At 36.3% G+C, this 22,131-nt stretch overlaps 1 protein-coding gene across 1 annotated transcript in view; it reads left to right on the top strand.

The window, feature by feature from the left end:
- The window catches only part of LOC126811157 (tubby-related protein 4), a 321,131-nt gene that overhangs the window by 27,045 nt on the left and 271,955 nt on the right, over positions 1-22,131 (top strand). The window lies entirely within an intron of this gene.

Genomic DNA, 22,131 nt, shown 5'->3' with positions numbered 1-22,131 from the left:
CTAGAGGCTTATGTTATCATCCAATTGATTTCAGATTGATACACAGAGTTTAAGGTCTTGAGCCAAACAAGTATATTGATTTTCAATGAATTTTGATAACTTGAACAGCTAAATCCATGATATTAAATGTTTCGTATGCTAAACATTAGCATGGGGCAGAACTTTATAAAAACCAAACAAATTCTAATGATTTTCTGATAATTACTTAATGAGTTGTTACTCGTAATCAGATTTTAGTGTATTATAAATGTTTCATTACTGAAAAAAATAAAAATATGCGACAACTCTTTTTCACTGTCCGAGAAAAATTTCCCTTCTGGCATACTGCATTCATTAGTCCAGTCGGAGCAGACAGTAGGATGTTAAAACCCCATTTCATTTCATTTCATTTTATTTCAATGCGTTTCACTGTCAAATCCTGACTAAGATTGTGTCGACCCCAGCACATTTATTTTCAGACCCGAAATTAAAATTGACTTGGGTGAAATTTATGAAAAAAAATTATATTAAAATTGACTTGGGTGATAATTAAGAAAAAAAAAAAAATATTAAAATTGACTTGGGTGGAAATTATAAAAAAAAACATTATATTACAAATGACTTGGGTGGAAATTAAAAATGATTGAAAGTGAGTATTGTGAGATGATAGCAGACGAAATATCTTCAACGATTCAAAACCATATGGTGGGTGATTGACGTTGTATTTTTATACGCCCACATTTTCATGTGGATGTATATTGTCGTCGCCCCTGTCCGTCCGTCCACAATTTGTTTGTGGACACTCTACAGGTCACAATTCTTATCCGATTTTGACGAAACTTGAAATATAGGTTTATCTCCAAAAGATCTCGGCTGCTTTCGATATTGGCATGTATCGGATCGAAACTTCATGGATTATGGCCCCTGTTTGTACGAAAAATCACGTTTTTAGCTTGTGGACACTATAGAGGTCACAATTTTTATACGCCCACATTTTCATGTGGACGTATATTGTCGTCGCCCCTGAATGTCCGTCCGGACGGCCGTCCACAATTTGTTTGTGGACACTCTACAGGTCACAATTTTTATCCGATTTCAACGAAACTTGAAATATAGCTTTATTCCTTTCGATATTGGCATGTATCGGACCATAACTTCATGGATTATGGCCCCTGATTGTCAAAAAATCACGTTTTTAGCTTGTGAACACTCTAGAGGTCACAATTTTGATCCGAATTTGATGAAACTTGAAATACATTTTTATAACCCAAAGATCTTGGTTCCTTTCGATATTCGAGCATATCGGATCGTAACTTCCTGAATTATGGCCCCTGATTGTACGAAAAATCGCGTTTTTGGCTTGAAGTCCCTTCTGAGGTCACAATTTTTATCCGATTTAAAAAAACGTTTTAGTATATCACCGTTACACCGTAAGAAAGGTTGAGTTCGAATATCGTGACAATCGGCCCAAAACTGATGGACAAAATGGCTGCCGCTTGTACGCGAATAATGTAAAAATATGGTATATCAAGGTTGTGGACCCTATAGAGGTCACAATTTTTATCCGATTTTGTTGAAACTTGAAATGTAAGTTTATAACCCAAAGATCTCGCTTCCTTTAAATATTCGCACTTATCAGATAGTAACTTCCTGAATTATGACCCCTGATTGTACGAAAAATCGCGTTTTTAGCTTGTGGACCCAATAGAGGTCATAATTTTTATCTGATTTAAAAAACGTATTATTATATCACCGTTACACCCTAAGGACGGCTGAGTTCGAATTTCGTGAAAAACGGCCCAAAACTGACAGACAAAATAGCTGCCCTTCGTTCTCAAATAGCGTAAAAATATGGTATATCAAGGTTGTGGACCCTATAGAGGTCACAATTTTTATCCGATTTTGTTGAAACTTGAAGTTTATAACACAAAGATCTCGGTTTCTTTCGATATTTGCGCATATCGAATTGTAATTTCCTGAATTATGGCCCTTGATTGTAGGAAAAATTGCGTTTTCTAGCTTGTTGGCCCTTTAGAGGTCATAATTTTTATCCGATTTAAAACAAACACTTTTTTTTGTATCACCGTTACACCCTAAGGACGGCTGAGTTCGAATTTCGTGAAAATCGGCCCCAAACTGACAGACAAAATGGCCGCCCTTCGTTCTCAAATAGCGTAAAAATATGGTATATCAAAGTTGTGGACGTTATAGAGGTCACAATTTTTATCCGATTTTGTTGAAACTTGAAATGTAAGTTTATAACCCAAAGATCTCGTTTTTTTTCGATATTTGCGCATATCGAATTGTAATTTCCTGAATTATGGCCCTTGATTGTAGGAAAAATCACCTTCTTTTTAGCTTGTTCTCTATCCATCTCTTCTCTATCCATCTCTCGAAAATGTGGGCGTATCCTGCCTGGCAGCCGCTGGTTATCTGATTTTGTTGAAACTTGAAATGTAAGTTGATAACCCAAAGATCTCGGTTCCTTTCGATATTCGCGCATATCGGACCGTAACTTCCTGAATTATGGCCCCTGATTGTACGAAAAATCACGTTTTTAGCTTGTGGACCCTATAGAGGTCATAATTTTTATCCGATTTAAAAAAACGTATTATTACATCACCATTATACCCTAAGGATGGTTGAGTTAAAATTTCGTGAAAATCGGCCCAAAATTGACAGACAAAATGGCCACCGTTCGTTCTCAAATAGCATAAAAATATGGTATATCAAGGTTGTTGACCCTATAGAGGTCACAATTTTTATCCGATTTTGTTGAAACTTGAAATGTAATTTTATAATCCAAAGATCTCGGTTCCTTTCGATATTCGTGCATATCGGACCGTAACTTCCTGAATTATGGCCCCTGATTGTACGAAAAATCACTTTCTTTTTAGCTTGTTCTCTATCCATCTCTCGAAAATGTGGGCGTATCCTGCCTGGCAGCCGCTGGTTAGTAATACTAGTCAAGCAGTAGTAAGAAGTTTTATTTTAATCCCTTCAAGTGCCTGTGCATTTATGTAACTAAAGAATGAAACATTATTACGAATCGAGAAAACGCTTGGTTAAATTTGAAATTTATATAATTTCATGAATTGTGTAATTAAAAAAATTCATATTTTACTCCAGAAACGAAAGGAAATGGGGTTTAACCCCGTCTAACGTCTTACTTTTCAGCACCAACAGGGATAATAAAGATTGGCCTACCCCATGCAGTGTTTGCCTGTGCAATAGTGTTTCTGCATATTCTTCATCTGTCAAGGGTTGTTTTACATGCCTGCCAATGTGTCCATGGATCCCAGGTTTTTCATCCCATCTGACAACTCTGTCCTAAATGTCGTAAATGGGGAAACTACACTGAAAAATCCTGAGGAAGTTTTCTGGCCAACACCGGGATTGAACCTGGGATCTCTTAGTTAGTGAACCAGTGCCATACTCACTGAGCCACTGTGGCTACCCTTTTCTTCGGATAGTCTTCATAAACAAGTAAGGCAAATGATGAAATAATACTTTTGGAATAAATCACAGTACGGAGACATACTTAATACATGTATCTTAGTAACCCAACAACCCATTGGTCTCGCAGTAATTGGTTCGAATCTGTAATGTTTAATTTTGCAACAACTCCACAGACCCATGAATATAAATTTATGCATAGAGATATCAATGGTTTGACAAAGAAATTGAAAAAGACTGTATAATATTGTTACAATTGGAGGTCACTCCTTATCCCATTTAGTTATATTCCATGTTTTTTTGTTAACCAGGGGGATTGGATGACTGAATGGTTAGTGCAGGTGCGTTGTATCATAAGGTCTGTCATTAAGTCAACTGGTATGGTTTCGATTCCCCGTTTGTACGTGACAAGGAGTAGAGTCGCCTGTCCAACCTCATGGGTTTTCTCCGGGTCCTCTGGTTTCTTCTCACTGTTAAAGACCACTTTGCGCAATTGAAATAAAATTGAACCATATGTTGGCCCCCAAAATGACCTAGTTTGTGTCGAGTGGACATTAAACCCCATTTCTCTTTCTCTCTATTTTCTTAACCGTATAAATATAATGACCTAGGAATTGTTGGGAGCAAAATGCTTACTAGTAATGAATTGAACTTTTCAGAAATGGTACTTAGTAATGGGATTACAATGTTAAAAGACTTAGGTTAATGGTTGTCTCTGGCCAACTAGAATAATCTTCTCTCAAGTCCTTAGCGCGTGCCTCAAATCCAAAAAATAAATCTGTATGCAAGATCATAAAGAGGAAAGTAATTAAATCTATTGTTTTTATTGATTAGACAGGTGCCTGGGTAATAATACATTGCACAGTTTTTTTTAACCAGCCCACACCAAACGTCTATTGATTAAATGTTCTGTGTTTGTCCAATTTGAGAATTCAAGTAACATCCATGATCTCTAAGAGAGCATGTTGATAATTTGATTCCTAACACACACTGCTTATCTACTATAGCTTAAATAGTGATAATTAGTGGATAAACATTTCACTCAATCCGGTAAGCTTGAATAAGCTTTTTGCCAGACCAATAGTAATTATGAACACTTCTTTGGATTGGATAGTCACACATATAAAGTAGTACTGATAATTCACATTACTTAAAATATGAATGTTAATGTGCAAACATTGGAACCATTAGACTATCATGCATACTTCTCAGTTGTTATCTACATGTACATGTACATTATATTTTATTGTTATAGGTACAGAGAGCCGTATCATTCACACGTTATTATTATGTAATTTAAAGCATATTAAGAGTATAAACAAAAAACTTCATGATGAATGAACTGGCTTGTGTGCTTTGAAAAAGATTGCAAGATAGTTATTAACTATATTTATCTGACATATAAAGCTTGTGGTGTGAAATCAATAGATGCCAAGGTGAGCTTTGAACAGCCATAACTTAAGTTAAAATTGAGTGGTTCTAACAATATTTCCAGTTTATATTGGAAATTTAGTTTATTACAAAGATGTCATCTGAACATATTTTCCTTTGTTTATTACAGATGACAGGAACAAACATTGAATTCTAATTCATGTTTTTAATTTAAATATTATGGATAATATTTAGTTAGGGGATTAGCTCATTTAATATAATTTAATCAAGAAACAAAATCAAAATTTCAATGATAGATAACCCCTTGGCTTGCATCCAATCAGATTATAAACAGGTCAATCAAAAAATATCAGGTGCCACTGGCTTTTGAGTTTGACCATATCCCAATTATATCGCCTGCAGACAATGCCCAATGTTAACAAATTTTAAATTCATGACATCTTTGTAATAAACTGAATGGAATTGAACCATTTTTGGACTGATATTCATTTTAGAGATTCAACTCTTGACTAAATTGTAGATTGCATCGGATTCCTCAATCCCTCACATGATGTTCAGAGACTTTAAGGTCAAAAATATCTTTAAAACAAAAACTAACGTTTGTCAACACACGAGTTCATAACAAATGTACAGGAAAACTGTGCTATAAAGGTAAACAATGAGGTCACGTGGGACCGCCTCGCCTATAAATTATGTCCCTTTATCTCTAGCGAAGACGCCCATTGTTTGAAAACTGAATGGAAAAATGTTCTTGAAGCAAGGCAGAAAGTAAAAAAGTGTCAATCATGAGATGTATAATACTAATAGGAGTTAACTCATACAAGATGCTAAAAAAGAAGTAAATAATTGTTATGCTTCTATTTTAACAATGTTGTCATAAAGGTTTATAGCATTTGTTCTGGGGAGGATTTGTCTTCGGGTTGCAGGTTTCCTATGTTTTTATGTCTTTCCGGGGGTGTTATCCTAGACTTGTTTTTTTAAGGCGACATTCTCAATTCTCAACAATGTTTTATATCTTTTGAATCATTTGAAAAATACTGATATATTTTGCATAGTTTTTATATGCCCACATGGAAATGTGTTTGTATATATTGCCTTGGCCCCTGTCTGTCCGTCGGTCCGTCGTCCACAATTTCTTGTGAACACTCTACAGGCTACATTTAACATCTGATTGTTTTGAAATTGATATATGTTGTTTGCATTAGTGAAATGAAGAAGCCTATTTAATTTCAATAACTTCCGTTCATTTCTTCTGGAGTTATGGCCCTTATTTCACTTTGTTGCACCTTGTGAATGCTCTATTGACAAAAGTTATCAACCGATCTGTATGGAATTTATATGCATCATTTAAATTAGTAAAACAAAGAATCCTATTGAATTTCATCAATTTCCGTTAATTACATCTACAGTTATGGTCCTTGTTTCACTTTGTTGAATCTTGTGAACACTCTGATGACAACAGTTATCATCCGATCTGTTTGAAATTTATATGCATCATTTAAATTAGTGAAACGAAGAAGCCTATTGAATTTCAGCAATTTCCGTTTGAAATTTATATGCATCATTTAAATTATTGAAACGAAGAAGCCTATTGAATTTCAGCAATTTCCGTTAATTACGCCGTGAGTTATGGCCCTTGTTTCACTTTGTTGTATCTTGTGAATGCTCTAACGACAAAACGATCTGTATGAAATTTATATGTATCGTATAAATTAGTAAAACGAACAAGCCTATTGTGTTTCAGCAAATTTCCGTTAATTACATCTAGAGTTATGGCCCTTGTTTCCCTTTGTTGAATCTTGTGAACGCTCGAACAACAAAAGTTATCACCCAATCTGTATGAAATTCATATGCATCATTTAGATTAGTGAAATGAAGAAGCCTATTGAATGTCAGTAATTTCTGTCAAATACTACTAGAGTTATGGCCCTTGTTTTACTTTGTTGAACCTTGTGACCGTTCGAACGACAAAAGTTATTATCCAATCTGTATGAAATTTATATGCATTATTTGAATTAGTAAAACGAAAAAGCTTGTCGAATTTCAACAATTTCTGTAGATTACTTCCAGTGTTACGGCCCTTGTTTAAGTTTTTAGAACCTTGTGAACCCTCAAACGACGAAAATTATAATGTCATCTGTATGAAATTGTCTATTAAATGCCCCTAATTACCTACAAAAGAATAAATATGCAACAACCCTTGTCGACCGCTCGATTTAGCAGCTATGCACGTATGTTTTGTTGCCTGGCAACCTATCGTTATTTTTACAGTCAATACACCAGTTTGACCATACAAATATCAATTGTCAAGTTGAAATGAATTGCCTTGTAAATTTCCTCTATATCAGTACTTATTTAGTTTAGTTCACTGCTTTTCTAAATGAAAGTAGGTTTATGTACAAAGCCGTGAAAGTATGTATACATTTCTTGACATTCACCTTTTTATAAGCCCGCAATTTTTGACCCAACACGCTACAGTTCACAATATTTATCCGATTTCAACGAAACTTGAAATATAGGTTTATCCCCCTAAGATCTCGGTTACTTTCGATATTAGCATGTATCGGACCGTAACTTTATGGATTATGGCCCCTGATTGTTCGAAAAATCACGTTTTTAGCTTGTGGACCTATAGAGGTCACAATTTTTATTCGATTTTGTTGAAACTTGAAATGTAAGTTTATAACCCAAAGATCTCGGTTCCTTTCGATATTCGCGCATATCGGACCGTAACTTCCTGAATTATGGCCCCTGATTGTACGAAAAATCACGTATTAGCTTGTGGACTCTATAGAGGTCATAATTTTTATCTGATTTAAAAAAATGTTTTTAGTATATCACCGTTACACCCTAAGGATGGTTAAGTTCGAATTTCGTGAAAATCGGCCCAAAACTGACAGACAAAATGGCCGACCCTCGTTCTCAAATAGCGTAAAAATATGGTATATCAAGGTTGTGGACCCTATTGAGGTCACAATTTTCTTCTGATTTTAATGAAACTTGAAATGTAAGTTTAAAACCCAAAGATCTCGGTTCCTTTCGATATTCGCGCATATCGGACTTTAACCTCCTGAATTATGGCCCCTGATTGTACGAAAAATCACGTTTTTAGCTTGTACTATATCCATCTCTTGCAAACGTGGGTGTATCCTGCCTGGCCACCGCTGGTTATGTTAACTGACAGTCCATAATATTGATCGTGGGATAATGAAAACAGTCAACTCAACTATTGCAATAAGATTGAACTAATTACAAATAAAAACATCTCAACAGCACATACAATATCTTTTAGATTAAACTGCAGACCTAATCCTACTTTGTGGTTTTTAGTTCAGTTCAATATATTTTTTATTGTTAACTCCTGCATAATAAAAGTTCATTGACCTTAAGTTTGTTTTTACTGACCTTGTATCCAGATTTTTTAATGTTATCTGATCAGTGATTTAAAAAGTTAATACAACATTCATCTCACTCAATTTGATTTAGCAATACTCTCAGTGTTTTTATACACCCACATGGAAATGTGGATGTATATTGCTGTCGCCCCCGTCGTCCGTCCACAATTTCTTGCGAACTCTCTAACTCCAAAAGTTATTATCTGATTGTTTTAAAACTGATATATGTGGATTACATTAGTGAGATGAAGAAGCCTATTTAATTTCAATAATTTCTGTTCATTACATCTAGAGTTATGACCCTTGTTTCACTTTGTTGAACCATGTGAACGCTATTACAGCAAAAGTTATCATCCTATCTTTGTGAAATTTCTATGCCTTATTTAAATTACTGAAACGAAGAAGCCTATTCTATTGAATTTCAGCAATTTACGTTTATTACGTCTAGAGTTACGGCCCTTGTTTCACTTTATTGAACCTTGTTAGCGCTCTTACGCCAAAAGTTATCATCCTATCTTTGTGAAATTTCTATGCCTTATTTAAATTACTGAAAGAAAGAAGCCTATTGAATTTCAGCAATTTCCATTTATTACGTCTAGAGTTATAGCCCTTGTTTCACTTTATTGAAGCCAAAATTTATACACACTATTGAATTTCAGCAATTTATAATATACTATTCAAAAAAAGTAGGGGATATTTGATTTTTAAGTGTTATTAAAGTCACCTAATGAAACTGACGAAGAAACAAATGACAAAATGAAATGAAGTTCACATTCATCGATTTATTCCAAATGATCGTTAGACTAAGTAAGGCACAGACTGACCATTATAAGGGTAAAATGATACCCGGGGTCAAACAGCAAAGTTACCACAGCATCACAACCAAGTCAGTAACGGGTAAATCCTCCTCTGTTTGCCAAACAAGCATTGATCCGACGTGGCATACTCCTAATGAGACGTCTAAGGTCATTTTGATCCAGATTGTCCCATTCCTGTTGCAACGCAGCAGCAAGTTCTTGGACATTGGCAGGACGTTGTTGACGTAGACGTAACCTCTGTCCAAGCATGTCCCAGACATGCTCGATGGGGGAGAGGTCGGGACTCAATGCTGGCCAAGGTAATGTGGTGATGTTCTGTTGTTGGAGGTAACCTGTAACGATCCTGGCCCTGTGACATCTTGCGTTGTCATCCTGGAAGATGAAACGGCGGCCATGACGTCGTGCGAACGGCACAACATGGACTGCCAAGATGTTGTCCCGGTAGTACTGGCCTGTAACACGCCCTGCAACAACATGTAAAGCCGTTCTTCCAGCAACAGTGATGCCTCCCCACACCATAACAGAACCACCCCCAAATCGATCATGTCTGATGACGTTAACGTCTTGGAAGCGCTCGTTTCGACGACGCCACACCCTCCTACGTCTGTCCAAAAAATCAACAGTGAACCTTGACTCATCTGAAAACATCACATTGCTCCAGCGTCGATTATTCCAGTGTTGACGATCCCTACACCAACGACGTCTTGCCTGAATGTGATGATCTCTCAAACAAGGGATCACGCGAGGACGTCGGACGCGAAGGTGACCCCTATGCAGTCGATTCCGAATCGTCTGGCCACTCACTCTCACACCAGTGTCTGTTTGAAGACGAGCGCTGATCTGATTTGCTGTGATGACACGATTTCTCAAGGCCAAGGTACGGATAAATCGATCCTGGGCTTGAGTTGTCGCCCTTGGTCGACCTGAGCGTGGTCTGTCCTGTACAGATTGTGTATCACTGTATCTGGACCATAGCCTGCTTATGACAGACTGAGAAACATTCATCGTCCGCGCCACAACCGCCTGTGTTGTGCCGATCTGTAGCATGCCAAGGGCACGTAACCTTTCATTTTGGGTAAGCCGACGCATATCAAAATTTGTTTTCTGGTCACTAAAACAATTAAACTGATGTTTCCACCCTGGAATTCAATGCCACAATGACTGTAACATTCAAAGTCAGAGTCGTGCAAATCTTGGGTTGGACCCCCATGATGATCCCAGGCATCACCTGCATTCCATGCGGTAGCTATTGGTGCGTTTGGGCGTCACATGTAACTGGAAATGTTTCTTCTGTTAGATTCTATAGTGACTTTTTTCGTAGTCATTTGCATATTTTAGTATTATGCCCCCAAAATCAAATATCCCCTACTTTTTTTGAATAGTATAATTACTGCTAGAGTTATGGCCCTAGTTTCACTTTGTTAAACCTTGTTAATGCTCGATTGATGAAAGTTATCATCCGATATGTATGAAATTTATATGCATCATTTAAATTTGTGAAACAGAGGTCTGTTGAATTTCCGCAATTTCCGCCAATAATTTCTAGAGTTATGGCAATTTGTAGCACCATGGGTCATTTGTCAGACGTGGAAAGCGGCCACACCGCAAAACATCCGGCGTATAACCAATGCATTGTTTCTTACTACATATTTTGGACTGGCTACTGTTGTATTTCTTTTCTTAAGGACTTCACCATTGTGTTTTCTCACGATACTGACTCCAGTAAGTAACAGGAGCAACGGTAGTTTTTTTTCTATACATTTTTATGTCGTTCAGTTACACAATACAGTGAAATCCCTCTATTAAGACCACCTGTGGGACTGTCTAGGTGTGGTCTACATTACAATATTTAAAATTAACATCTCTTCCTCCTCTCAACCCCACTATTTTAAAAGTCTAACCAGCGTGGCTAGACTCAGGAAACCACTACATCGTGAAATGGTCGTCTAAAGAACCCAATGCATGTCTGACTATTCTAGCCCTCACTCCCTCTTATTTATAGGTTCCTATTCTTTTGTCTGTGGTGTTTATGTAAAAGACTGATAACAGCTAAATTCCAAATATGGAATGCACATGCACCCCACCCTGGTTATCGACAAAGATTGTTACCTAATTTGGTAAACAAATATGATATATGTTTTATAACAAAGAAAAATGTAAATGACCAACATGTTCATTAATCTATAGCTCAGTTAACGTATCAAAATAACCAGCATATACATTCTATATTTTTGGTTATGAATTTAGAATCAATTCTATGAAAAATAACAGTATTGTTTCAGCTATCATATTTCTCCATTTCTTGTCTTTTGACCCCATGTCCTGTTATTGTCACAATATTTCATAAACAATTTAATTTGCGTTTCAGAATAAACTTATATCATAGCTAAAATTTTGGCAATGGAGAATAATTAATCAAGACCATAATATTAGTTTGCATATGTGTTTTTTAGCACAAATCCCTGCCATCCATATTACTACAGATTGTGAACCTTGTGAACGTTTGAATGACAAAAGTGATCATCTGATCTGTATCAAATTTATATGCATTATTTAAATTAGTAAATAAAAAAGCCTGTCAAATTTCAACAATTTCTGTAGATTGCTTCAAGAGCTGAGACCCTTGTTTCAGTTTGTAGAACCATGTGAATATAAATGACATTATTATTATTATTATAACCCTCAAACAACAAAAACTATAATCTGATCTTTATGGAACTGTCTTGTAAAGGCCCCCAATTACCTACAAGGGAATAAATATGCGACAACTCTTGTCGACCACTCGGACGATTTAGCTGCTATGGGCGTATGTTTCGTTGCCTCGCAACCTATCTATGTTTGGTTTTGTTATCCCGGAAGAAAAAATGAAACTGGAAACATAAATATCAGTGAAACTTCTAAAACTAGTAGGAGCCACTAACCAGGAGAACCTGGGTTTGATCCCTGTGTTGGCGGAGAAAGTTCCTTTGGACTTTCCAGCCTGGTTTCCCCTTATCATTGGGGCAGGACGTTGGTCCTGATAAGGAATAGTGTCTAGTTATTCTAGTTATTCAGAGGTGCAGTGTTGGTGTGCACATAAAAGAACCCTTAATTGCACGTTTATCTTTTTGAAAAGTATCAAGCAATCAAACTGATTATCTATAGTTAGAATCAAAGTTATCTTGTCCAAAAGCATTGACCAATAAAATTGCTTAGCTCTGCTTATCTTTAGCGGAAAATGTTAATCATTTAACTCACCTAATGAACATCTACACCAAGTTTAAACATTCTACCTCAATTAAAAGCAGAGTTATGTTCCAAAGTCTTGACCAATTAAATTGCTTATCGCTACTTGTTTATAGTAGCCTAAACAGAATATTTGCATCATCAAACTTAGTCAAGGTATTGATATAATGAATCTATACTCTGACTTTCATCACTCTCACCCAATGAGAACCAAAGTAACCGTGTTACTTGATAATTGAGAATATGTGGGTGGAGTTATCGTCTGTCAATCAAACGATCGCCAATTCTCATAGACAGTGCAGACACAATTGATGCCTATTTCAAGTCCAAACTTCCAAAAGTGACAATTCTGTTCAGAACAAAGTAACTTGACTGAAATTAAGGGTGTGACGATTAGTCGGTTTAGTCGGAGTCGGTTCGGTTTTACCTACAAACCGGTTCAAGTTTCGGGAAATCGATAGTCGTCTCAAAAATACAGCATGATATAAACCAGTCGCCCGAATATTATAACATGTTTTTTTTTAAAAAGATACATGTATTAACGATCGACAATTATGGGGGCGAATAAGCAATAAGCTACATCATTGATAAATGGTCGACAATAATAATAACGAGACAGTATATACTATATTCCGTAATCGGTCGTGGATATTCTCGCGATTACAAGCGTGTGTGTTTTTGCATACCTAATGAAGTTATTTTAAAAATACATTATTTGATTGGTCGGTCGCTAAGGTCAATGGTTGAAGTGCCCAATCAGAAACAAGCAATCCTCCAGGTTAGGTCAATAGGCATGCACACTGAGCTGATGCCCAGATACGCTTTCTCGTCGGTTTATCACTAATATTATTGATCAATACGTCATTGTTTGAAGTTTTTTATATGTTGTATTTATTACTTTTATTAAAAAGGTTAAACAGGAGATTTGAACAAACTACATAGTACAAACAAAACCAAATTTTTTAATGTACTGGACACATAAAACATAGAACTGTATGTAAGTCGCCATTATGTACAGTTTTAAGCTCCGTATATAAAGGCCAGTATATTAGCGTGTATTGTAGACTATGGAAGACTAATATTTTTCAGTTAGTTTTCGGTTCGGTTTTTTAGCCGCCGAATAACCGGTTCAAGTTTTGCTTAGTTGTCACACCCTTAACTGAAATTTTCTACATTTTCTTTTTTTATCATCTATTTTTGAATTATTATAGCAAGAATGGCCAACTCTTTATAAAACTCTTAACTAATGTATCTTTAATCCATGTTAGAATGGATTCAGATGTCTTATCTAACATTTAATCAAGAAAAAAAAATATCAACGGTAGATAAACTTTTGGCTTGGATTCAGTCGGCTTAAACCAGGGGTCCGCTGTTGCATGCTGAAAAAAAAAAACATGCTTTAGCTTCTTACAATTCTTAGTTTTTACATAACATATATCGTACACTGAGTAATGTCATGCACTATGGGTAGGCGTTGTTGCTAGGCCAAGGTTTTATTCATGTGCAGGGTTATTACTGACCAATAAAATATTTTATTGTTTTTATTATTTTGTGTATTTCATGTATTGATAAATAAATAGAATGACTATCCTTACCGTATTTTACGGGGTATAAGTCGATGTGGAGTACAGGTCAAATTGTCATATTTTACTGTTTTTCCAACCTCGATCCATATAGAAGTCGAAGCGGTATATACGACAAATGTTTTTCAACTCCACGGTAGCAATCTATTATCGAGTTTCGGGAGTTATCCTAGTCTAATATAATACCGTGCCGGTGTACGGCAAGAAAATTTGACCCATAAAGATACATTATGGGAGATTTTAATAGAGAGTTGGCCATTCTTGCTATAACAGTTCAAAAATAGATGATGAAAGAAGAATATATTGAAAATTTCAGTCCAATTACTTTATTCTGAACAAGGTTATCACCATTGTAATTTTTGACTAGAAATAGGAGTCAACTCTCTCTTCACCTTCTCCGAGAATGGCCGATCGTTTGATTGACAGGCGTCAACTCCACCTACATAATCTGGATTATCAAGTAACATTTTCAATGACTGTGGTACTGTTAGCCTATTTGGTTTGAGACGGGGTTGCAATTCAATTCGTATCACATTTATTTTTACTACAAATTAAAAATAAGACTTTTAATATATAGACAAGAAGCGAAAGTTTGAAAGGAATGGACAAATCAATGATGCGTAATTATAGCCGACTTAAAGATACATTATGGGAGATTAGATAAAGAAATGAAATGAAATGGAGTTTAACGTCCTACTGTTCTGCTCCTAACCTGGGCTAATGAAGACGGGCATCCGCCATACAGTGTGCTATGAAGGAAATTTTGCCCTGACAGCGGCACTACGGCCTACTCTTATATCGAATTCCAACTGCCAAGGGATCTTTTACGTGCACGCCAATGTGTACACAGGACTAGACAGCTTTCCTTGTCAGCCCCTCCGTCCTGCATCACTGACAAAGGAGAACCACGCCGGAAAATAGACAAATACTGAAATAGGAAACAGTAATCCAATGGGGTTGCAATTCAACTGGGGTGATGTTAGCTGCGATGTTTATCAATTTCCATAATTTTTCTGTAAACGCAAGTGTCAAAGAGCGTATAATACCGACATCCAAACTCTCATTTTAACCACAACTAAACATAATATCAAAGCCATATATAGCGAACTTTCAATCAAACTGACTGACATGCGACCTCGCTCAACAGCGGCCTCACTTCGTACACTCTATCATTTAGCCTTGATCTAAAATTTCCGGGAGTATGACGTCAAATTAACGGTTAATCTCCGCTTACGACACCATTTAAAAATTTAATCAATCAATGAAATCCTGTTTAAATCCAAGCCAAATCCAAGCCATCCGTGGGTCTACAGAGTTGATTTTGTGCTTGTTGTGTAAATAAAGATCTAATTTATAATTTATATGACATCTGAAGCCTAAATAAAGACTTGCAATAATCAGATTTAGCTCTTAGGCCTACGATAAAAAAATCAGTTTATTAATGTAGGACTAACCTGATTAATATTCCAAGATTTGAACCAGTTTTTATACGTCCACATTGAATTTCAGCAATTTCCGTATATTTTGTCTGAAGTTATGGCCCTTGCTTCACTTTACTGAACCTTTTGAACGCTATTACACCAACAAAAGTTATCATCTGATCTTTGTAAAATTTATGCATTATTTAAATTAGTGAAACGAAGAAGCCTATTGTATTTCAGCAATTTCTGTTTAATTTGTCTAGAGTTATGGCCCTTGTTTCACTTTATTGCATTTTGTGAACGCTTTAACAGCAAAAAGTTACCGGCGTGGTTCCCCCTTGTCAGTGATGCAGGACGGAGGGCCTGACAAGGACAGCTGTCTAGTCCTTCGGATGAGACAAAAAACCGAGGTCCCGTGTATACATTGGAATGCACGTAAAAGATCCCTTGGCAGTTGGAATTCGATATAAGAGTAGGCGATAGTGCCGCTGCCCGGGCAAAATTTCCCTCATAGCACACTGTATGGCGTATGCCCGTCTTCATTAGCCCAGCATAGGAGCAGAACAGTAGGACATTAAACCCCATTTCATTTTGCAAAAAGTTAACATCCGATCTTTCTGAAATTAAATGTGTTATTTAAATTAGTGAAACGAAGAAGCCTATTGAATTTCAGCAATTTCCATTTATTATGTTTAGAGTTATGGTCCTTGTTTCACTTTATTGAACCTTGTAAACACTCTTAACGCCAAAAGTTATTATACGATCTTTGTGAAATTTATATGCATGATTTAAATTAGTGAAACAAAGAAGCCTATTGAATTTCAGCAATTTCCGTCCATTATTTCTAGAGTTATAGCCCTTATAGAGTTATTTCTGGAATGGTGTAACTTGAAGTAGTTTTGTTTTAATTCATCTGTTTATAACCAAAAGATCTTGGTTCCTTTCGATATTCACGCATATCAGATCATAACGTCCTGAATTATGGCCCTTGATTGTACGAAAAATCACATTTTTAGCTTGTGATTCCTCTAGAGGTCACAATTTTTATCCGATTTAAAAAAATGTTTGAATATATCCCCTTTACACGCTAATGATGGTTGTGTTCGAATTTCGTGAAAATCAGACCAATACTGACATACAAAATGGCCACTCCTCGTACGCAAATAATGTAAATATACTAAACAGCAAAAATAACGGCAGTACGATTTCAAAAGCAGAGAGGCACTTTAATCAAATCATTCTAGAAAACGACTTACTAAATGGATCAAAGCAATTTTTTGTGAACAGTATGTTGACACATTAGTGATTAATTCATCACAATTCCAAGACATTACAAGAAGGTTTAGTGTCTGTACACAGTCTATACATCAGTATCTGGTGTGTCCATCGCAAGTGTCAATAACAGCAGCGCAGCATCTGTACATGGAGTGGACCAGACGATTGATGAACGCCATTGGCCGCTGGAACTACACTCTCATACAAGCATGGCGCAATCCATCAGCTCTGTTTGGTCTTGGTACGACGTTATTAAGTCTCCTCTGAATTTCATCCCAAAGATGTTCTGCTGTAGAAAGTCCTGAGTAACTATGGCGGTGTGGGCACGGGTTTTGCCATGCTGGAAAACGTTGTTTCGATGACGTGCGAAATATGGTATGACGTGAGGTCTGAGAGCTTGATTAATGTAGCTCATTGCTGTGATGCCGCCTCCTCTCCCTGGACCAAGATTTTGGAACACCACAGGACCCACTCTCTGATTCAGGCCGATTCCACCCCAAACCATTATGCTTGGACCTCCCAATGAGTCTCCTTCCATGACACATTGGTCAGAATAACATTGGTCGACGCTATATTCTGGTCCTGCCATCTGCAGTTGATACGCAATACCGACTCTCATCTGTGAACAGAACAGTTCTCCATTGACTGTGTCGCCAGGTCTGGTGTTATTGGGCAAACTATAGATGTTCATGTCGATGGCGAGGTGTGGATCGGTCCACAGTAAGGTCTATGTTCTCTCTGGTGAGACATCGCACACTGTATCGGTACTGATGGGTCTTCCGTGTGCTCCCACTGTCTGACATGCTGTCTCAGATGCCTGTGTGAAGGGATTCTGCACGTGCTGTCGCACAAGATGGCGGTCCTGTCGCCTTGTGGTAACCCTTGGTCTACCAGTTTGTGGGGGGGGGGGGGGCGCGATCATCCATGGTGTTGGTAGCCCAAAAGCGTTGCTGAAGTCTGGAAGTGATTGGCAATGTCTTGGGCGGTGTGACCAGCGTCAAGTCTTCCAAGCGCCTGGTTCCTCTGAGCTGTCGTGAGTCGTGGCATGCTACTGAAGTCAGGTTGCATTTTTGAGAATGTTTCCTGGCTTTTACCACGTCCTGTTTCAATTTGTTCATTGTAAAGTTTTCATATCTGTATGTACCGTTCAGTGTTTTACCTCTTCTCTTTTGACGAATATCTGGTGCACTAGTCATTCTTAAGTATTTTATTTCCAGCAGGAGTTGTTTTTCACTCAATTTGCTGAGTATTCTGATAACTGCAGTGATTCTAAAACCTCAAGCATTTTTGAGCATTTTTTTCAGGTCTTCCTTTCTTTTTAGTGCCAATTGCCGTCCTTCTCTAGCTTTTTATTCTTCTTCACTGCATCTGAACATCTAGCCCACTTCCACTTGTTTCATTTCGCCTCGGTTTCTAGATTTGTAAATTCCCGCATTATCAATAGTCCATTTGAAGCGACGATCATCTTTGAATGAGTTTCTATACTAGTCATTCCACCTGACACTTTTATTTTATTATCCAGACGTGCGAAATTAGACTCACAGCCCAGGTTTGTCAGTGGTGCTCGCTACAGTTTTATTATATCAATGTCACAAGTACTTTCATCATTAGATAGATACAAAGAACTCCATATCAGATAACTGTCTCCGGTGTCGAAGAAGTTTTTGACTGTTGACCAGCTGCATGTAGAACTATTGTTAGATCGTTTTTCTGTGTCCAAGAACTCCATAAGTGAAACAGTCATTCTGTACGAAGGTTGAGACGGTTTGAGTTACAGTCAACCATGCAATCAAAAAACTTAATTATATTTTCCTTTTTCTCTAAATACATTTTGCCAGTTCTGCAATACGCCTGAAACGATTCGATATGAATCCCTTGAATCCAGTGCTATCTCTACCCCGAGTCTCCATCCATTCCTTGAATTCATTATATAGTGACACTGAATGGGAGGCATGACTTGGTAACAATAGCTTAGTAATGGCGATGAGCACAACTGTATGTACACTAGATCCAGCATTTTTCAATATTCAACAGTTGTATCCGCTAGTATTGCAACTTTCAAGACATGTGTACGCATCAGCAGCATGTTTTCCGGAATGCGACACATTCTCAACATATCCCGTTGTACGCAGTTTTCGTTCATTTATCCCACTTATTGTGAAGACCAACTGTAATGAGGCTGTCACCCTTTTCAGTGAGTTCTTTAGCAACCATTTCTAAACTGAGATAGGATGCGCCTCCTAGATAGTTTTCAAACATTTCCTGGAGGGTGTGATATATGTGCATTCCACTGAGTCTGTGTGATGTTTTCGTTTTAGATTTGTAGAGTATGAGTTGTCATCGCATTCTTCATCATCAGAACTACAAGCGTGATCATTATATTGTGCAGACTTGCTCCAATTTTGTCTGAAGACAGTATTAGCCAAGTCTTTCATAATCAGAAAAAAGATCATCCATTTACTTTATATCGCGCTAGACACATTTAAAGTTTTAAAACTTTTTCTAATTTTCACATCAGGAAAGTCTTCCGGTTTCGAGTCTACAGCGAGCATATCGTTTGACCTACGCGAACTACGTGAATTTCTTCCGAAGTTATGGTCCTTGTTTCACTTTGGTGCTACTTGTGAAAAGTTATCATCCGATCTGTATGAAATTTATAGGCGTCATTTGAATTAGTGAAAAGAAGAAGCCTATTGAATTTCAGCAATTTCCAGTAATTACATCTAGAGTTATGGTCCTTGTTTCACTTTGGTGCTACATGTGAAAAGTTATCATCCGATCTGTATGAAATTTATAGGTGTCATTTGAATTAGTGAAACGAAGAAGCCTATTGAATTTCAGCAATTTCCAGTAATTGCATCTAGAGTTATGGTCCTTGTTTCACTTTGTTGAACAAAGTGAATGCTTTATCGACAAAAGTTATCTGAATTTTATATGCATCATTTAAATTAGTGAAATGAAGAAGCCTATTGAATTTTAGCAATTTCCGTTAATTATGTCTAGAGTTATGGCCCGTGTTTCACTTTGTTGAACCTTATGAACACTCTAATGACAAAGGTTATCATCTGATCTGTATGAAATTTACATACATCATTTGAAATTTCTGTTAAATACTTTAGGTGTTCTGGCCCTTGTTTTACTTTGTTGAACCTTGTAAACACTTTAACGACAAAAGTTATCATCCGATCTGTATGAAATTTATATGCATTATTTAAATTAGTAAAACGAAAAAAAAAAGTCTGTTGACTTGCAACAATTTCTGGAACAAAACTACAGAAATAATTAAATAAAAAAAAAGGTAACGCCTAACGACCACCATACTTGTTTTCAATTTGTAGAACAACAATGACGATCACTTTGGGCAAACAAACCCATAGACAGGCCACACCCACTTCCAGTAAACGCCGTATCAAGCTTTCTTACAATCAGAGTCCATAAATCACATGAAATTACAGTCCGATACGTGCCAATATCAAAAGTTACAAAGATCTTTGAGATAAAAGTTGTGACCCATAGTGTCCACAAACAAAATTTGAAAACTTTACAATTTCCAAAAATTGTTAGCAGAGTCCCCTATGAGATTTGTCTAAAGAATACAAAAATATGAAAACCTGACGAAATAACTGAGATGGACAATCTCTGATCATTTTTTTGCCCTATCTGTAAAACACTTCCAGTTTATCATAAGTAGTGACCCAAATTATATTTAATAGGTCCTGATGTTTTCTATGCTGACAGAATGTTTCCACAATGCACAGATTTGGCTGGCAATTTTAACTAGATTCCACTAGCCTATGTGCACATGTTAAGATACCTAATGCTGACCAGCCTTTGGTTCTGGCATTTAAAGTAAATGACTAGTAAATACTGAGCCATCGACAATGATTAAGAATGTTATACAACAAGAACACATTATGTCTAAATAACTATTTACTATATATTATACACATTATAGGTATCAGCATTTGTATTGGCGGATAGTTTTACTAAAAGTATCAGATATCAGTTTTACCCATAACATCCAAATAAAAGTACCATAAATATTGATAGTTATGTACACTTCCTGTATAAATATAAAATAACTGTGTGGACTTTAGTGTTTCTTTTCAACTATCATTGGACATTACCATTGTGATTGAATTAGTGTATTGCAAGAATTGTTTGAATGACTTCATCCTGTTTAGGAAATGCTCTAGTCACAGTCTTATACAATTTGTCAGGATTCCTTTCTTTTCTGATTCTTTAATCTGGCAAATGAAGCAAACCGTGATCTAGAAAATCCACGTTTCTTATTTTATTTCACCTACATTTATGAAGAAGTTGATGGGGATGTGAATATTGATTAACAAGAGCAGTGAAGATATAAACGATATAAAGAAAGACATAAATGGGATTCTTGTTTTATAGCATAAACTGTGTAAATTTGCTTAAAACCCTTGAAATTTGATAAAGCTTGTGATAATGTGAAGTTCGCATCATTACCCATCAACAGAATTTATGCTGCATTACATAAAAGATTATTGTAACCCAGAACTTCAATTATACATCCCAATTTAGTAGCAATAAATAAATTGATCCGACAAGTAATATCAATTTGTAATTTTCACCCCCTTTTCTTAACTGTGAATGTAAAATTTATGGAAAGAATATTGAATTATGATTAGCAGTTTATTTCCAACATTGTATAACATATTGTCCATCAGCAATCTTACAAGGGATGATTGATGAACCATTAAATTTAATGTATGAGCTCAAGGCTTGCTTTAAAATCAATATAGACCAACGTATAAAACATACATGAATCAACAGAAAAAAAGTGGCCTAATATTGATCAACAATTAAACTTGCATGGATAATATCTTCAAGCTTCTAAACTATTCATATTTTAGTCATCTGTACGTAACTCAAAAGGGTTCATCGCATTTACCAGTGCTTCCAGCCTTCGACCCTTTGACCATTTTAATCATTGACATGTATTAATAGGGACATGTTGGTAAAACACACCAAAAAAAAATACAGAAACCCCATGTCAATATTTGATTACTAAATAGCTGGCACCAGGTACAGTTCAAGTTCTATATAATTATACCACTCAGAACCAGAACAAAACAGAAAATTGTTTGAAGTCTATACAGTTTCTGTGAGATGTTAAATAAGACCAAAAGCCCATCACTTTCAATAGCAGGCAAATTTCTTGTCTATATGGCACAATGTAATCATTCGTCAGAGAGATGGACTTAATAGTGTCATTACGTAGAACGGAAAAGTAAAATCATTAATGTTAATTGAAGTTTGGGGAATTGACTGACAGATTTGGCCAGAGTATATTGCAGGATGAATTGGATAAAATGTTATCCAAGAAAACATTCATTCAAGCTATGTAAACTCATGTTTACAGCTTAAAGCTAAGATTGCTTTGTTCCATAATAAGTCAATCACTAGGAAAACTAGCTGTTTGAGACATATACTGTTAAAATGATTTTACTTATAAGGAAAGATTGTCCATTTATGCATCAAAAAGAACTTGTTGACTGTTCTTGTGTCATTAATCAAAGAAAAATTCTTGTTCATTAAATAAGATGGCTGA

This window comes from Patella vulgata, chromosome 2, assembly GCF_932274485.2.
Source record: "Patella vulgata chromosome 2, xgPatVulg1.2, whole genome shotgun sequence".
Lineage (NCBI taxonomy): Eukaryota > Metazoa > Mollusca > Gastropoda > Patellidae > Patella > Patella vulgata.
The sequence above is the reverse complement of the archived record's forward strand: the minus strand, read 5'-3'. Positions and strand labels throughout refer to the sequence as shown.